The sequence below is a fragment of the Pseudopodoces humilis genome, chromosome 1 (assembly GCF_049639895.1).
Source record: "Pseudopodoces humilis isolate 2021_Gansu_Grassland_sample_001 chromosome 1, ASM4963989v1, whole genome shotgun sequence".
In the NCBI taxonomy this organism is placed as follows: Eukaryota; Metazoa; Chordata; class Aves; order Passeriformes; family Paridae; genus Pseudopodoces; species Pseudopodoces humilis.
Window position 1 is genome coordinate 133,567,879 of NC_142200.1, and position 17,813 is coordinate 133,585,691.

Sequence of the window (17,813 nt, forward strand, 5' to 3'; positions counted from 1 at the left end):
AATAAAGAAAAGATTCAGTTCAAGTCTTACTATCTAATATTATCTTTGTATAGGAAACAACAGTGCCTGGGCAGCTGACAGGATCCTGGCTTTAGGAGTCCAATTGTTAAAGCCCCACTGTAGTGTACTGTATCAAAGGCAAACTCTGATAGGAGAGCTAGGGCGGCATCAAAAACCAAATTATGCTTTCAGGATTTTGAGACTGAAGTTTCCCATATCCAGAACACCTGCACTCTTAGAATTCATGTTAAACAAAATCATCTCCAAGATTACTGCTGTTCCAAAGATCCAAGCACTCCTGGGGCTTCTCATACCAATGGTGTGACTCCATGACACATTTCTAGGAGTCTTCTGCCCTTGAAGGAAGAATTGTGGTTTCAATGTGTCTAAAATCTGCAGCAGAACAGGGCAGCTGTGCAGGACAAGGATACTCCCCTTACTTCACAAAAAATATTTTGTGATTATGAAATGTACTACCCAAGTAGATTTCACTGGTCCTGTTCTTTTAAAATACACATCAATCTCCCAGGCAGCACTGCAAGTAGTTTCCATGTAAAAAATACTTTGGTCTAACAGGCAGCTTCCACCTTAAGAAATTGAAAAAAACACCATAAATACAATATAAAATCAGTTCTGATCCTTTCTTAAATTTAACTGCCAATGCTAATTCTGTATCCCTTTTGTAAAGCACTAAAAATTAACTTTCACAACTCACAAAAACCTGAGGTATTTATCAAAAGAAAAATCTGTACATCTTTATCCTATTTTGTACTGTTTTAAGTTATGCATTATCAGTATTATTCGATCATATCTGCAGTAACCAAGTCCCTTTATAATACAAATTAACTTCACTTTTTCTTAAGTTTGATTCACCAAATTAGATAAATGAATGCAGCACATATCAGAACAATCAATTTTAATTGAGAATTTTGTTCTAGCTTAACTAAATAATAACAAAACCTAATAAAAGTAACTCAATATTGGAACAATCATAGAGGGTACTGCAGTACAGAGATATCTACCAACTCCATCACCACTACTTCTCTTACAAAACATAAAAAATAATAGAAAAATAATTTAGTAATCCCTCTAAACTTGAATTACACATTACGCAATAGCTGAAGCTTCAACAACCAAGAAAACACAACACGTTGTATGATTCAATATTTTATCCAACAAGATATCCCATATTTAGAAAAGAAACATGCCACTTCTTCCAAGTTTCCTTCCCTCATTCTGCAGTTAAAACTAGTTTCCCCTAAGCATCCAACAGATATTTTATCATAGATTTCAACCACAATTTATATTTCTCATGCAAAAATTATTTGCATTTCCTGCACACAAGAATATTAAGTTAATGGACAAAAAAACATCCCCCTTTCCATCATACCCTTCCCTGCAAAGTGCCACTCTGTAGGAGGATCAGCACTAATATATCCAGGAGACTGCTGCAGCAATGGCTAAAATAAATATTTATTTGTACTATGTGCCTTGCATTCACTACAAACTTCTTCAGTAAAAATGTTTTAAAACTATTTATCAATCCTCTGGTAATCTCAATGCAACTATCCTTGCTAGATTACCTCTTTAGTCACATATCCATTTATCTTGGACTTACTGGCGATAACAGCTGTCCGTAATAACCTTAAGAGTACGGAGAGATCCTGCTCCTGTAGAGGCAAATTTGTGGGGACTGCAATGAAAATGCACTACCAGACCTAAATTTAGAGAAGTCAGGCAAAGCTTCACCATCTCAGCCCTTTGCAATATAGCACATTGATACTGAACAAAATCTGGTTCAGTAATTAAGCATCTCTGATTCAGCCACCTCACATTCTTGACTGTTCTTTGGTGAACAGCCTTTCCTAACTCCAAAACTTAAAAGCCAGAACCAAAGCTAATGATTAACATGCTGATTAAATGAATGCTTAACACCAAGTCATAGTGTGCTGCAATGTTTCTTCTTTTCTTTCAACAACTGTACCAAGAATATTTATTCTTCCGTTGAATAATATTCACTAAGCACTTCATCAAACAAAGCCAACAACATTACAGCCCATTAATTTTTCACTTTGGTCTAACGCCAAAACCAGTTAAAATACCTCACTATCTTTCATCCTGCAAGTAATCACGTTAATATGCATCTCCCTTCCCCCAACCCAAAGTGTACCACATACATACTTTGCGCTGCTCCTTGGTAAAATCTGTTACAAAAGACACAACATCACTCTCCCCAAAAACAGATTAGCCAAAGAAATTCCCTTGAAATCTCAGAAATGAGGTCACAGCATCTCCTATTATAGTCTGAATGCTACCAAGGCTTTTGTCAGCTAATAAGAAAAAGAACACACAGGTATTTCAAAAGACAATTTTGAGATGAAGTTTTTTAGTGTGAGAGTCAAAACCAAAGGAAACTTTTCAATTAAAAAAGTTTAATAGAAAAGCAGCAATGAAATGTGACCAAAAACAAGTACAGGACATTTGGGGTTCAGTTGCAGATACAACTTTGGAAGTTAATAATGCATGCAGATATCCTGATGAGAGGCAGCGAATTCAGGGCTTTGCTTTCTTATGTGCTTTTATCCAGGTAAGCTTTTACCTGTTCTCTCCCTCTTCTCTTTATATGCCTTTCTGGGAAACTCACACAAATCATTAGCTTGACTTGACTCTTTCAACAAATCTGGTTGAAACCAAACTTAAAAGTTGCTGAGGAATGACACACTGTGTGTGCTCGGCATAAGGAGGAAAGCAGACTGGCATCACATTTGCCTAAACAAAGGGAATGCAACAGTACAACTAAAAAGTGAAAAAAGCATCAGTCATCTTACCAAACACAGCATTCTCATGTCATAACATTGTATATATTTGCAGTCCAGAGTAATGTCAAAGTCAGTCCTTTAAATTCGTTGACCTATTTCCTAGTGTGTCCCCCCCCAAAGGTTTTACAAAAGAATCTCCTCAACGCCCAACACTGAAGTCTTTACTGTCATGATTTAAAGTTTTGCTAAAGACTTCTGTGAATGAGGTTTAAAGATTTATTTTCAGATTCTCTTTAATTCCTTAAATTCAGGAGCTGTTTTCACATGAAAAAAGAAACTTTTTATGATCCACAATGAAACATTGAACAATATAATATAATGGTACAGTGCTACAGGAAGGGCTCAGACCCTCAGCATTTGTTACGGGCCAAGAAATGCAGTTTTTCTAAAATCCTGCCTGCAGAAATCTTTGCAATTCACAGAAAAGTCCTTCACCATACCTGTCAGTACTCTGCTGACACATCTGATGAGTAAGTTCTCCTAAGTAGGTCTTTTTGCTGGTTTCAGAGGACAGCTCCAGGAGGACATAAAAATCACTATATTTATTATGATGCCAACGCAAAATAAATAGAGATACAACTTCCTATTTTAGAGGCCTTTCAGCACCTATGAAGAAAATTAGATTTTAAATAATAAAATAATAAATAAATAAATAAATAAATAAAATATTTTAAATAATAAATAAATAAATAAATAAATAAAATATTTTAAATAATAGCTGCTGTTATATATAGAAATATTTTATACACATTTACGTATATTTATGACAGTTTTAGCATAAATCAAACAGATCAAAGAAAATACTGGAAGAACCTGCCAAATAGTCAAGAATGTCTTTTATATTCAAATGGTGGTTTCATCTATACATCTTGTTGGTGGGATATGCTTCATTATGTAACAGGCTTAAATGGAAATTATGGTAAACTGTTTACTTTGATGCTAAAAAAAATAGACTACACAAACTATAGCTTTCAATGGTTCCTTTTCTAATAATCCAAACTCTCTCCTCTTTCATAGCTGCATATTAATTTTTTCCCAGACAGCTAATACACTAACTGTTCTTTCCCTAGGAGTTGCTCTGGAGGGGAAAGAAATTATTTTTTTAGCTCTTTGACAAGATAGTTGATTGTTGTGGCATGTTTACTCCCAACATGAACTCCAAGATGTCATATTGTGCCTCATTCAGCCTTGCTTGTTTAAAACCGTGCCAACATAACAACTTGCATGCTTTCAGCAAACTGTTGTATTTCTCATGGCATCACTGCATGTGCAGAGACAACAATATTTTGCTTTTAAGATGCTAACATGATTAATTTCTGCTTTGATTAATACATGCTTGATTACATGTCATGAGGAAGTTACATTAAAGTGACAGGACTTAGAGACACATTGTTTAAGAGTACGTATTTTTACACTTAAAAATAAATTTTCTCAACCTTATGTGTAAGATATACTCTCAGTAACACAACAAGGTTTAAGCCATTTCTGAAAATACACAAATTTGTACATCTGAATTTAAATCAGTGGAAGAGGGGGGAACTGTAAATCACTTCTGCAGTGATGACCCCAAGTGCTTTTTGCTCTGTAAGATGCAAAAAACACCCTCAAGCATACATGGAAGGCAGCCTTGTCCAGCACACATGCAGAGGCAAACAAGAACAGGGAGACAAAAGCACTACCCCTGTCTGCTTACTATGGTCTCGAAACAAACAACACTTTTTCATGCCAGTCTTTCTGAATGTCATTGATTTAAGCACAAAAACAAAGAATGTAAAATTAGCCACTACGGAAATTAGCCAGACATGACTGATTTTTCATTAGCTAGATTTGGAGGCCTGTCTATGATCACTGCAAACTCACCACAGGTATTTTTAATATCCAGAACAAATCCTCAAAGCAAAAAAAAAAAAATATTGTGAATTATTTCACTGTTGTTATAAATATAAGGAATTATGTTTCCTCTCTGAACTCTCCATGTAAAATATGTAAATAATTCAATCGTTAAGGTTTTTTGGGTTTGCATAGCTGAGATAAGCAGCTGTGACATTTTCTCAAGGGAAGGGTGGTTCCTTCCCCGCAAAACAATCCAGGTCATCTGTCACTATAAAGGCATCAACTCCATGAAGCAGTAATTTATTTTTAAAGACTTACTAATTTAAATTCACTGTACTCAAAAACTCTAGCAAAAAAATCAGAATTTATTTTTGTGGAAGGCAGATTATACAACTCTCTCACATATTTAGTTCTGGTTCTGACCCTCCTAGCTAGACTTACCATTTTAGTGACATGCCAGCAGTTGATAGCAGTATCAAAGAATTCAGCAATTTTGGGATCCTGAAATCAGTAATGAATCAGACTTTTTCTTTCATTCTGCTATTCCTTTATTTCCTATTAGAGCCTTTCTTCTGCCTTTTCCCTGCAGCTTTCATACCCACCACAAAGAGCTGTGCCCTAGCAGCCCAGCACAGATGTGCATCAGTCACAGCAGGCTCTCCCCCTGCCCAGCTCCATCCGTCCCTGCTGGAGGATCTCTGCCACTTAGAAGATAGCATGTCTTGTTCATGCTGCAAGAAACATGAAATGCAGCTCTGAGGATCAGCTTCAAGGCAGCACTCAATTGCAAGCAGAGTGCCATTGATTTCAAACGTGGTTTTGTTGCTGCTGCTTCTCATATTTCAACACCTGGACTGTGCAATTCTATTTTCAACTCTGAAAGGAGCAGCCAGAAAGACCAAGAGTTGTCAATTACTACGATCACATGCCCCTGGTTTTATGGGAATGTGGTTTGGCCACTAGGATACACAGACCCAAAACTTTTCCTGCAACTATTTAGCTCTTATCTGACAGCAGAGTTAAGAGACAGGGTAGGTGTTAAGTCACTGGTTATCACCCATGAGTCACTCTGCTTTCACACAGAGCAAATATGCCTTAATGTAAGCAGTTAAGACACTGTTCAGCTCTAGTTACAGCCCATGTGAAAAAGATGAGAAGAAAGGGACAGAAGAGGTGCATTAAAACTATACTAATTATGTCATCCAACTTGAATCTCATACACAGCATGGTGCAATGCTCAGGGAAGGGCTAAAATTGCTTTACCTCCCTTCATGAGCAAAACCATGCCTGGTGGGTCTAGATGAAAGATGGGTGGCTTATAGTCTTTGACCAGATATTACCTGTGACTTTATTTCATAAAATTCCTAGCAACATGATTTTCTTTTTGCATTATTACTGCATAACTCTATGGCATCCATATATTTAAATCTAAAGAAATTATCTAATAGCCTATTCGTTTCCACTAACCCTGCTCTGCAGCATAACTATAGCTGCCTACCTCATTTATTTTACCTAGTTCCACTGCAGGGTTAATTACCTTGGGCAGATCTTTGTGCTAACACAGCACTATTGCTTTTAGTACTTGAACAAGCTTGTTTAGGGCCTCTTGAGTGCCTCTCTGCACTGTGCCTCAGGGACATATTCTGAGAGCTGTATTCTTATAAGCACCTTGAAGTTGTGCACCAGCTCCCAAGATGAGAACAGGATGCCTATATTCATCTTCTAGGCACTTTTAAAACACTTGCTCTCAGCTTTGTTTTACACAAAATAATAATAGTTCTTACTGCAGTAGGGTGCAAAATCCTTAAACAGCTGATGAGGAACTAGAATGAGGAAACCTCTGGAAAAGATCAGGTACAACCACTGAATCTCAGAAGCAAGTATAAACTGGGACCAAGTTCTCAAAAATTCCATACGCACTCCTAACTCCATATGAATAATAGGGTTGGTGCTGGAAAAGAATATAAAGGAAGCCAGATGTTGGATTTAACAAGTTATTAAACAATTTTTTTCAAGAAGTCCACTCAGTACAGTTTAACATAAAGACAAGACTTTAACTGAGGAAGTGCCATGTCACAGAGTGCTAGAAACTAGGAATATATGACAAAAATCTTTTCCTCAGTCTTTCCTAGGGCCACTGTTACAAAAAGATATGCACTACATGGAGTCTGCCTGACCCTATACAGTTGTTTCTATGATCTCTACTCAACATTTTAGTACAGGCTACCAGGGAGAGAGGAATCCCAGGTAACAACACAGCCCTCTCTTTACCCCCTCCAAGACTGCAATGCTAACTTTTAAAGCAGAGCCTGATGAAGAACAGGAGCTGACAAACGGGTTTGGAGGCATTCTTTCCATTTATAAATATATCCATGTGGAAAGGATACACAATATGAATAGATCTTGTAAGGTGAGAGATAAACAGAAGAAAATACAGCTGGGATCTACATGCAGTCTCTATTTTATTAACAGACAGCTAAGAGAACAGGTGTGGTTTAATACCTCCACCCTGGATACAAGTTGCTGCTTTAAAATCATCTTTAGTTTCTATAAAATTTTTATGTAAGTAAAATAGATATTTTCACAGACTATTTCTCACAGACTTTCTTAATTTTGAGTTTAGCCTACTGAGCTAACTCCTTTGGCACACAGCAATCTGAACCCTGTTCAGGTTCCTTTCCGGAAAAAGCACAATAGGTAATCTTCTTTCAGACAGAAAGAAGCACAAATCACTGTAATGCAAAGCCAAATAGGGAAACAATTGTTTTCCTAGTATGAGACAAAGTAATATTGTACACAATACGTACAGGGGCAGAGTCCCAGCTGGTTTGAGTTTGCTTGTTTACAATAACAGCAGTAGAACAGTGTCAATTGAGACACACACAACATGCCACCAAGAGTTTCCAGCAGAGGCTGCATGAAGAAACACCAGCAGCGCTTTTCTCTCCCCCGCCTTGCAATTTTAAGTCAACAAATCAAAGCAATTATTTCAACTCTAAAGCCAGTTACAATTTGCACTTTTTGCAAAATGATGTCTCTCTTGAATTGTGTAATTTCCTTATAACTCCAACTACCACTAGAATTTTGCTTTCTGAAGCTTGTGAATAGAGCTCTTGAAGAAATGACAACTTCAATCGGTGGTTCAGCTTCTTTTAACCATCAAAATTCAACACTTCCTTTTTATTAACTGATGAAGTGAGACAGGGGGCTGCTCAAAGCAAACAGAATACAGTCTCCAAAATCAGCATGTTGGTTTGGAATGAGAGCACATCTAATTCCTAAGAGCAGAAAATAAGTCTGTGAACAAAATATTATTATTATTATTATTGCTAAACAAAATCTCTCAACAGCTATTTTAGGGTTCACTCCTTGAAGATGCCAAGTACAATGATGAGCCAAATGATGAGGTATAATTCTCACCCCCTTATCAGCAATATGTGAGAGAGAGGAAATGGATCAAAAAGACCCTGAACCACAGAGCAGCTTAGAAAAGAGGGCTGGAAAACTTAAAACAACCACACACAAAACTACACAACTCTAGCTCTAATAAACTCAATTCCAAAAGCCCTGTGCCATGGCAAAAGAACAGCAAGCACCGAAGAGGTGATAGAGAGGTTAATTTCCACATTTAGACAGACATTTTGGTTGTCATTGTGAATGTGCACAAGGATCATAAGGATTCATTACTCACAGAAGAATAACATACCAGGGTCCAAGCATCAATATTAATGGCATAGCTGTTCAAGAAATAATGTATCTTCTTTGGAAATTTAACCATGTTTAACCACCCTGCTTAGATATTTTGTGTAATGTATCCACAGTTTCCAACTAATAGCATTCTAGGGCACTGTGAAAGTCACTAACAATAATCCAGCATAAGATACTGACAACTGGAGCCAAAGATACAGAAGTGGACACAGACCTGAAGCGAAACAGAATTTGACACAACATACTAAAAGTCATCCCCACCTTAATTTAGACAAACATTTTTATATTTTCACTTGACACAGGAAAACAAATGAAACTGTACTATTACAAATGTTAATGTCTCATCTTTATAAACAAAAGTATTTATTGCTTGCTTTGTATTACAAATATACCAACTAGATATATTTTTAAATTACATGTTACAAGTAAATTTAAATTACTAACATGGTTTAATGTATTTCAGCAAAAGTGTTCACTTTCTAATGCATACTGCTGCTGTGCCAAGTTTGTCATAAATAAGCAGCAACATTTATTCCATCTACTACACATTAAATGGGCTGTAGGGAGTGAATACCAATTCACTGTCCGGCCTTCTCATTTTTTATAAGGCAACATTTGTATCTTACATACATTAAAATCAGCAACAGCAAGATAGGTTTCTCCTTTCTCAAAATTTTGATTTTAATTGCTTTCCAGGCAAAGGGGTGATCTGAAGTCTAACAACTGCAGTTGCTGTTGGTCTGGTTATTCAGCAGTAAAAATTAAGCATCCCATATTAATGTCCTGCTACAAGAAAAATAAAGCCCTGCTTACTGTGATTAAGGAGATTCCTCAGTATTCCAAATAAACGATCAAATTTTTTAAAAAAGTCAGAGATAGTTATACAGAGGTCCACTATTCATTAGTGGCATTGTTTGATGATACTAATGATACTATTGCTAAGGATACTGGCTTCAGTTTGATAGATCTGAAGAGAGTCAGTGTCCACTTATCCATCATCATGTCCATCCAGGAAAGATTTGCTAATCAGCATGAAACTGATCTGGTTTGACATTTGTCTGAGTGACTAGCTACAGACAAATCTGCACTCCTTACATCTAAGAAAGGCTTTGTAACTGTTCCCATGAACAGTTTCTTTCTCCTTTGGTAGGATGTTAATCCCAGTGGAATTATTTAGAAGATCTCATAGCAGACAGTGAAGGTCTGATCTGTTACTAATATCAAGGATGGTTGAACACATATGGACTATATAGGAAATTATGAAGGACCGTCCCTACAAGACCAAAGTAATAACAGAGCAAAGGATTTAAGAGCAAACAAGAGCCAAGCTGCAGATATTTCCTCCAGTGTCATACGGAGCTTGCATAGAGTACTAAACGTTTACACTAATGAAAAGCAGAGATACACAAAGAGAAAAGCAGCACAGTCTGATTAATGAGAAAAGGCATTATTCATCATCAAAATACCACTTAAACACTACCTTTCCAAGATGACTGTAAATTCCTGCATCACAAGCAAATACACTTGAATATTTAGAAATTTTATAAGAGAAATGTCTTCAATTAAACAAACAGAAAAGATACAAGAATTTATAGTATGTAACAAATTCAGGACACCGAAAATACAGTTCATTAATACTGTTCCAATAGTAGGCCTTACATATTAGAAGCAATTGTCAACACTTAAACACAAAAGCAAACTAACAGGAAACACAAACCTCATTGATTTTCTTGCAGAACTATCTATAGTTACTCTAAATCATTCCCATGCCCCCAACAACAAACACTGTAATTCATCAAAACTGTAATAAGACTGTTAGCAGGACAATAACACAGACTTTTTTAAAAACCAGAAACCTAGCCAAGCTGTGAGTATGGAAAAAAACCCACACCTCTCTCATTACTGTATAAACACTTTTCTGACTATGTTACATCTTGGTATCAGTCCTGAGAGATCCATCCAATATAGAATTGTAATCAAAAAGGAAAAGTGAATGTGTGGGCCTGCATTAATCCTTCTCTTTGTTACATACTGATGCTATTAATTTACAATTAGTTCTTAGATTAGAAACTTAAGATTTTATTTCATAAAAACCATTGGGAATTAGAAGAAACTGTAGATGGAATTAATTGGATTTGGAGGAGGAAAAAGAAGGATTCTATCTTGACAACTCAAAGCAGTGCCATCATCTCAGTGTTTTCCACTACAATTGCTAAGAAGGTATGTGATCAAGCCAAGCCACAGTAAGAGAAGGCAGGATAGTGAGAGCCCTATCCTGCCTAAATGTCAGTCCTTTATATCAGTGTACTTCACCATAGCTGCTCCTGAGGTAGTTTGGAAAATCCTGTCCATCTGCTCACTCCACACTGAATCTCCTAACGTTGAAACAATTCAAGAAGTACTGGAAGCAATATGGTAGCTCAAAAACATGGTCAGCAGATGGTGGGGTGTCTAACACATGCATTGAAAATAAGTTACTCATGTGCTAACACAGCACATGCTTTCTGCAAGTAGGAAATAATTGAGAGGCACCTGGAAATTAATAGCTGGAAGGCCAAAAGGATCCCACTAAGATCGCATAACTTCAGTACATGTGAAGATGCTTTAGTTAAAGCAGTAGCAAATAAAAGTTATCTGGACCGCTATTACACTTGAAATCAGGGCAGTAACTACAAGCCACATACTCAGCTGAAATTACAAACAATTTAAATAGGCCAAAAGTGTAGTTTCTGAATCAGCTTAGATCAATGCACAAACCTAACAGCATGTTACCAGTGAAATACGGGATTCATCACCACCTGTGCCCCACCACCCTGCTGTGCAATCCCCATGTCCCTCTCCTTTCAGCACTGCCAATCAAGTAACAGTATCAATCCCAAAATAAGGTGAAAGTTATGGAAGCAGAAGGAGGACAGAACTGAGGCTTTCAATGGCAATGCAGTCCCAGATCAACTTAAACTGTTCAAAAAGCAACACCCAAATTAATGTCAGGATTACAAACAATTTGCTCGATTCCAGAAAAATAAACAGCTGAAAATTCCAACCTCCTACAGCAAAAACTCTTGAAATATGTTGAAGTATAGGTATTTTTATAAACCTGGTAAGATCTATGAAAAACAAGACAGCTAATGTCTAGTGTAAAGATACAGATACTGTTGGGGAACTACTGCAAACAGATGATTGTGGTGGTCTCTGGTGCTTGACATTCACAAATGTTGATGTTGTCTGGATAGCCCATTATTACAGTTCAATTTCCTCACAATTACATGAGGAAAAACAGACTCTACACAGTTAAACAATAAATGGAGTTGCTATTTACCTTTTAAGCAACAGTAGGCTGAATCAGAAGGCTGCTAGAACAGAGTTTGCTTATATGAGTTTTCCACACTCAAATACAAATAATGGGAAAATCAGTCCCCAAAAAATGTTTATCTTCTCAGAACAGAAAAATAAAAGAGAGGCCAACAAAGACAGCAGAATGGGAATTTCAAAATTTCTGACATTGTGAAAAAAGACAAAAATGGCTACTTGTGACTGAGAAGAAAGTGCAATTTGATAACTACATAAAGAATGTTTAAAAAATCGTATTAAAAGGCTTCACACAATTTAGCTATCCTTTATGCTCTTTTTAGAATAATTCTAACCACAGCTACTAAAAATAAATAATTTTACTACCTATGTCTATGAAATAAGAAATCAGTAGTATTAGTCAAGACCCCCAATGTCAATCTCATTCCGATATTGTATAAAAATGCAACAATTTTTCCACACATGTGTGCTTACAAGTAAAAAACAAAGTAAATTGTCCCCTTTCTCTGTTTTTAAAAAAAAAATCTGATAGGTTTACAGCTTGTGTGTCTTACAAGTAAAGTACTTTTCATTCCAAATCTATTCACTTTCTTCACTAAAATGGATGACTGCAAAAATTGTTTTTTTCATTCCAATAAGAGCCAATTTTTAAAATATAATTTCTGAGCAACCTGAATGTAAATATTTTTATTTTAAGCAACACTACCTCACCTTCTCAAGCTGTAATTTTCTTTGACACAAAGCATTATTAGACAGTGTCTTGCCTTAACTGCTGCATCACTAAGTACTCTGGAGAGGTCTCATTTAATCTTTCTCTCTTCAGAGACACCTGACTTTTCATGATGTGTTTCAACATTCATTGAGTCAGAGATCAACGCAGTCAGAATGAGTCTTGTGGTTTACACTTTTACTAGGAGGTTAGGAAAAAAACAAGACTGAAGAAAAAGACACAGTGCTTAAGTACGGCACCCCAAATATTCCCTTACTGGTACCTAGACTGCACAAACAGTGAAACATGGTAGCTCAGTTTGCTTTGAAAAACAGATACCTGGGTTCCACAATCCCTGTCAGGACTGGAAATTGATGGGAGCATAAGGAACACCACACCAACTCTGTTCAGCATCTACCTTCCATGACTATTTTCATTCTCCGACAGATAAAACTTGCAGATCTAATTCCTGAGGGTGAAGTAGGGGTGGACCTTTATTAGAAACTTCATCAAATCTTTTTCTTATTTAAAATTCTATGGGCATGTCTGCACATGGAAAATTGTGAATGCTGAGCCAAATTGAATTCAAGTGTGAGTTCAAAATGCATTAGTTAAAACATATTAAACCCCCATGTGGACATTTTCATTCATAAGTAAAGTGGCCTAGTTTAATCTGATTTAATTAATATGTTACAAATTCACCCCCTTGTTAATTAAACTCCATTTTTCTGAGCAGGCCCCTACAGTCACTCTGCGAAGGGCTGTGAAACACGGGCCTTGAGCTTCTCTCCTGGGTTAGGCACTGGGTACTGTGCAAGCCAGAACCAGTCAGAGGGGACAGAACTGCGCCTGCATTTGGAGCACACAGCTGACAAGAAGGGAGCTGAAAGTAGGAGGGAATCAGGAGAGCTTCCAACTCCATGTGCAAGTCATAACAAGCCTGGACAAGACTTGCAAGAAGAAATCTATTGTAGAATAACTGCTGTGATATGGTGCTAGACACAGGAACAATTGTTAGGAACATGGAAAGCTATATTTCCTGGATGTTCAAGCAAGTAACATAAAAAAGTATTGCTTTTATCTCACGTTCTATACCAGATTCCAGTTTATTGTGCTCTTTTCTGCAATGTTTTTTTTCTTATTTCTATTTGAATGTGTGCAGGACCAAGGAATTAAATTCAGGAACCACAATCAAACGAAAAATAATACTGCAATTAAAACTGGAATGTACATGCTGGTTCTAAGACACAATAATTGTGGCTAATAGATATTACAAAATAATCCTATTTTGTAATCTTAGGTTTTTAAAAGCACTGGTACTATTCATATCAAGCTGATATCAAGCAGATAAAAGCACATTGAGACAAAACTTATTTCCTTTATTATTTACTTATTACTTTACAGCAGCATCTGCAGCACAGCAACATTAATATCTTAAAAATCATTGCACAGTGTGAAGACAAGTGAGCTAAACGGGAGCTAAGTGTTAAGATGTGGTAAAGACTAGGATCTTTCTGCCCTCGCTTTGCTCAACTGTGAGCAGCCCCTATCTGCAGTGACACTAATTCACTGCTCTGACGCTTGTCCTATGGCCTGTGTGAAAGAGTTGGTAGTTTCTGTTCCTACTGGGCAGGTATCCAAGCTGTAAAGCTACTGTTCACTTGTCACTAATTGATACCCTTGGTAGTCCATTAAGGAAACTATGGAATGAATAAGCACCTCTCACTGGTAAAAATATGCTCAGGATATGGTAAAAAGATTGTGGTGCACTGGCAAAAGAGCATGAGAAAGGCTTCACTGCTACTCGTGCTCCATCCATTCAGAAGATAAATAGAGGGCTTCATTCTTCAGATCTGTCACTTTGGCATCTTTCATTGCAATAAATTAGCATTTAAGAAAAAGCTACAGGAAAATGAATTCTTCTTGCTGGTGACAAAACCCAATTCTCACACATAAACATAACAAAGGACAATCACTTCATAAAATATTCTCTGGAAAATAATGTATTATTCATACACTGAATCATGCAAAATTTCTCTGACCTTTTGTGCTTGTCTTTTTCTGGATGTCATCAACTGTTTTGTAACTTCCTTGGATTTTTCATTCTTTTAAACTCATCTAAATTAGGAAGTTATTTGATCTTGTATTTTAAATCATCATAAAACCATTCTATCTGAGAATAGGAATCTGAGAGAGAAGCAACACTTATCTTTCTCCAGTCTCTCCCAGTGTCTATTCATGCAAGATTTACTAATTGTTAAACAATCCTCGAGTTTCACTTTTGGCTTCTTTTGCATAATGTGTTGTTAAATTACATTAACTTAATGAATAAGCATTTCAGTACTTCATTTCCTTTGTAACCGTTTCAAACAAGAAAGACAGCATTCTAATTCACAGCATCTAACAGTCTTAAAAAATAATGCTCAATGCTAAACAGCTGGAAGCAGTAATACTAAAACTGTGCCAAACATACAGAGACAACTCAAGCATTTAAACTGCAGCTATTACAGTTTACTCCATGGTGGCAGATTCCCAGCAGAAAATCATGCCTTCTCCCCACCAATATCACTGGATACTCACACAGACCAACATTTTCCCTAAAAGGAACATGCATGGTTTCCATCAGTTTTGTGCAATTTTTTTTGTTAATTGTGAAATAATAGAATTTTGCATCTTTTTTCCATGGGAAAATGCAGCAGCCAGTCTGGCCCATGCATCTAGTCACTATGCCAAGGCTGTAACATTATCTCATGCCTGAGAAACCTTGTACTGCTCTGACATCAGTTGAAAATGAGAGTAGCTGGAAAATGGTCAAATGCAGCTCAGTGAAATAACACCCTTGCAATTCTCATTGACACCCACAGCCAGTATCAAACCATGAATTGTTGCAGTCACCATAAATCACAGCCATGCAGCAAGCAGCATTCAACTTAAGTTTTCCAACAATACAGCTGATTTCAATTACACACAGAATAATTTCTAAAGATTGACAGAAATAAGTTCTGAGTGTAGCAGACAAAAAGTTGTGAAATTTCAAAGTCATAAGCATTCAAAGTGAATTTAAGAAAAGAAAGATGTCATTTATTTTTACAAGGGAAAAAATGAAACAAAAGGAACCCAGTTTTTGTTGCAGTAAGAGTGGCTTAGAAACTTTTGCAAATGCTCTGCCCCTACTGAAATAATACAGCCTATTGTCCCAGCTGCTGAGCACCCAGCAGTAAAGCAACACCCAGCAGGAGCAACAGCTTTTCAGCTTTTCTCATAGCAGGGCAGCTATAGACATACCCATATTTTCTAAACCTTGCAGGGCAGCTATAGACATACCCACATTTTCTAAACCTGTACCATTCAAGGCAGCTCAGCAATTGCCAAGACTTTCCAAGAACCTCCACTGCACATACACGGTGTTTAACCTTACAATACAAACATCACATTCAAAAATGCAGTTAACTGTACTCGAGTCTGCATCTCTTTGCTTTGTCTTCTGCCCAGGCTGTAGTAGCTTTAATGTAGGACTAAGAAGAAATAAAGAAAATACTTTTGCATGTTTAAAGTCAATTCAAAATCACTTTCAGAATGAGAACACTAAAAGATAGTCATCTGTAGTTGATACGGAAAAAATTTGTTTCTACCATCTTTAAAAAAGCTGATGTTACCTTGGAGTACAATACAAAACTGTAAATCACTAAGACTTATAATGTCTTACCTTATTTGAGCCACTGCTGGAAAATCCTGACTACCTAGTGGCAATCTCCCTCTGGGTGTGCACTTTTTCCGTGTATTATAAAGATTAATAAGTAGGCCCTACATTTTACAGAGACTTACACACAGAATGAATTCTGTAGGACTTTATCTTAGTAAATCTGTTTTCCATCATTCCATAGTTACATTCTGAAATACTGGCATAGCATTTCAATTCTTCCGCGATGGACAGCTCAGTGAGCCACAGAAACAAAGCAAATCTACAGGTACTTGTACAGTGACATCTGAAGCTCCACCTCAGCCCTTGTTTGAGCATGATGTGGTGAAGGAACAGATCAGGCATACCCTGTGTGGGACTGTGAATATAATACTACTACAGAGCGTGGGAGGCGAGCTATTTCATTGCAAGGAGAATCTGACAGTGGAAATTTCCATTCCCTGTATACTTCAAAGGCAAACCTGGATCTTATACATGAAAAGTAATCAAAACTGGAAAACAAATTCAGCTTGTGCACCTGTACCAATAGAAATTAAAGTTAAATCAATACCTTGATTTTGCCTTAGGAATTAGTCAACCCCTCCATAATTCTCCAATGTACACATTTTACAGCCACAGCACACACACAGAACACTGGCTAGGTAAAAAAACGTGTTTAATGTGTGTTTGACAAAAAAGTGTATGTCAACATAGCTTACTGCAGATCAAAACAACTATTCTCACACATGCTGCAGCCTCACTCCACTTCTGGCCTGATTTTTCACGTATTTTTCCCCCTTGCCACTGTTTTAAATCCATCTCTACCTTCATCTGTCTTGGCCTCTTATACACACACTTACTTCTGCATGTTTTAATGCTTACAGAGAACATGGGGATAACTGTTCCCATTTTCATTAGCTCCATTAACTTCAAGCTTCATGAACCAGTTGAATTTTGTGATCCTCCTCAGGCTTTAGGAGGACATCTTTCCTGATGTTCTCAGCCTAGAAGTAGCCTTTCCCCAGAATCTCTGCTCTAGTCTACCCAAACTCTGTGCAAATACTCCACTTTTCAGCAGAAATTACTGTTTGAAACAAGCTCAAGTATTCAACCATACTACACTGCTTATAATCTCATGTCCACATCTAGTGAGAGCCACTCAAACAGAAGTTGTTGTGAAGCTCTTCCTTTCTTGATACAGTCTGGAAGTCAAATACTATCTCATATTTCACACAAGGACATCTCAGAGTTCAGTAATGTAGTTATTGGACTTTATGTGATTTAGGAAGATTCAAAGCTTGAGGAAGGGGATTGGATGAGAACATACTGTTTGCTGCTATTAGCAGCAGGCTGGACAGAAAATTCTGTTTCTTAAAAACATTCTGAACAACAAAACAAGCTTATATCCATGGACGTTATTTGTAAGCTCCACACTGCAGGAGTCATTCCATTAGATTAAGAAAACGCTAACGAAATACTAAAAAAAAGAATCTGTCAAACACTAAAATAAAAGCTCAAAATGTACTAAATTTGCTAAATCTTTGTCACCATCTTCTCTTTATAGAACACCCACAGTGTGCCAGAACTGTGCAAGAAAAACTCAGTTCTTGATACAGTTGTTTATAATCTGTATAGACAACACAAGAAGAAGCAGTAATGAAGGTCAAAGCAGCTGGAAGAGAAACTAAAGCAAGAATGTTGTAGTCAAGGTTAGGAATTAGCTTCTGCTTAGTTTCTGTATTTTCTGACTCGTTTT

General features: G+C 36.9%; 1 protein-coding gene across 2 annotated transcripts in view; it reads right to left on the bottom strand.

Annotated features, from left to right (window-relative positions):
- The window catches only part of NEBL (nebulette), a 249,713-nt gene that overhangs the window by 202,116 nt on the left and 29,784 nt on the right, over positions 1–17,813 (bottom strand). The window lies entirely within an intron of this gene.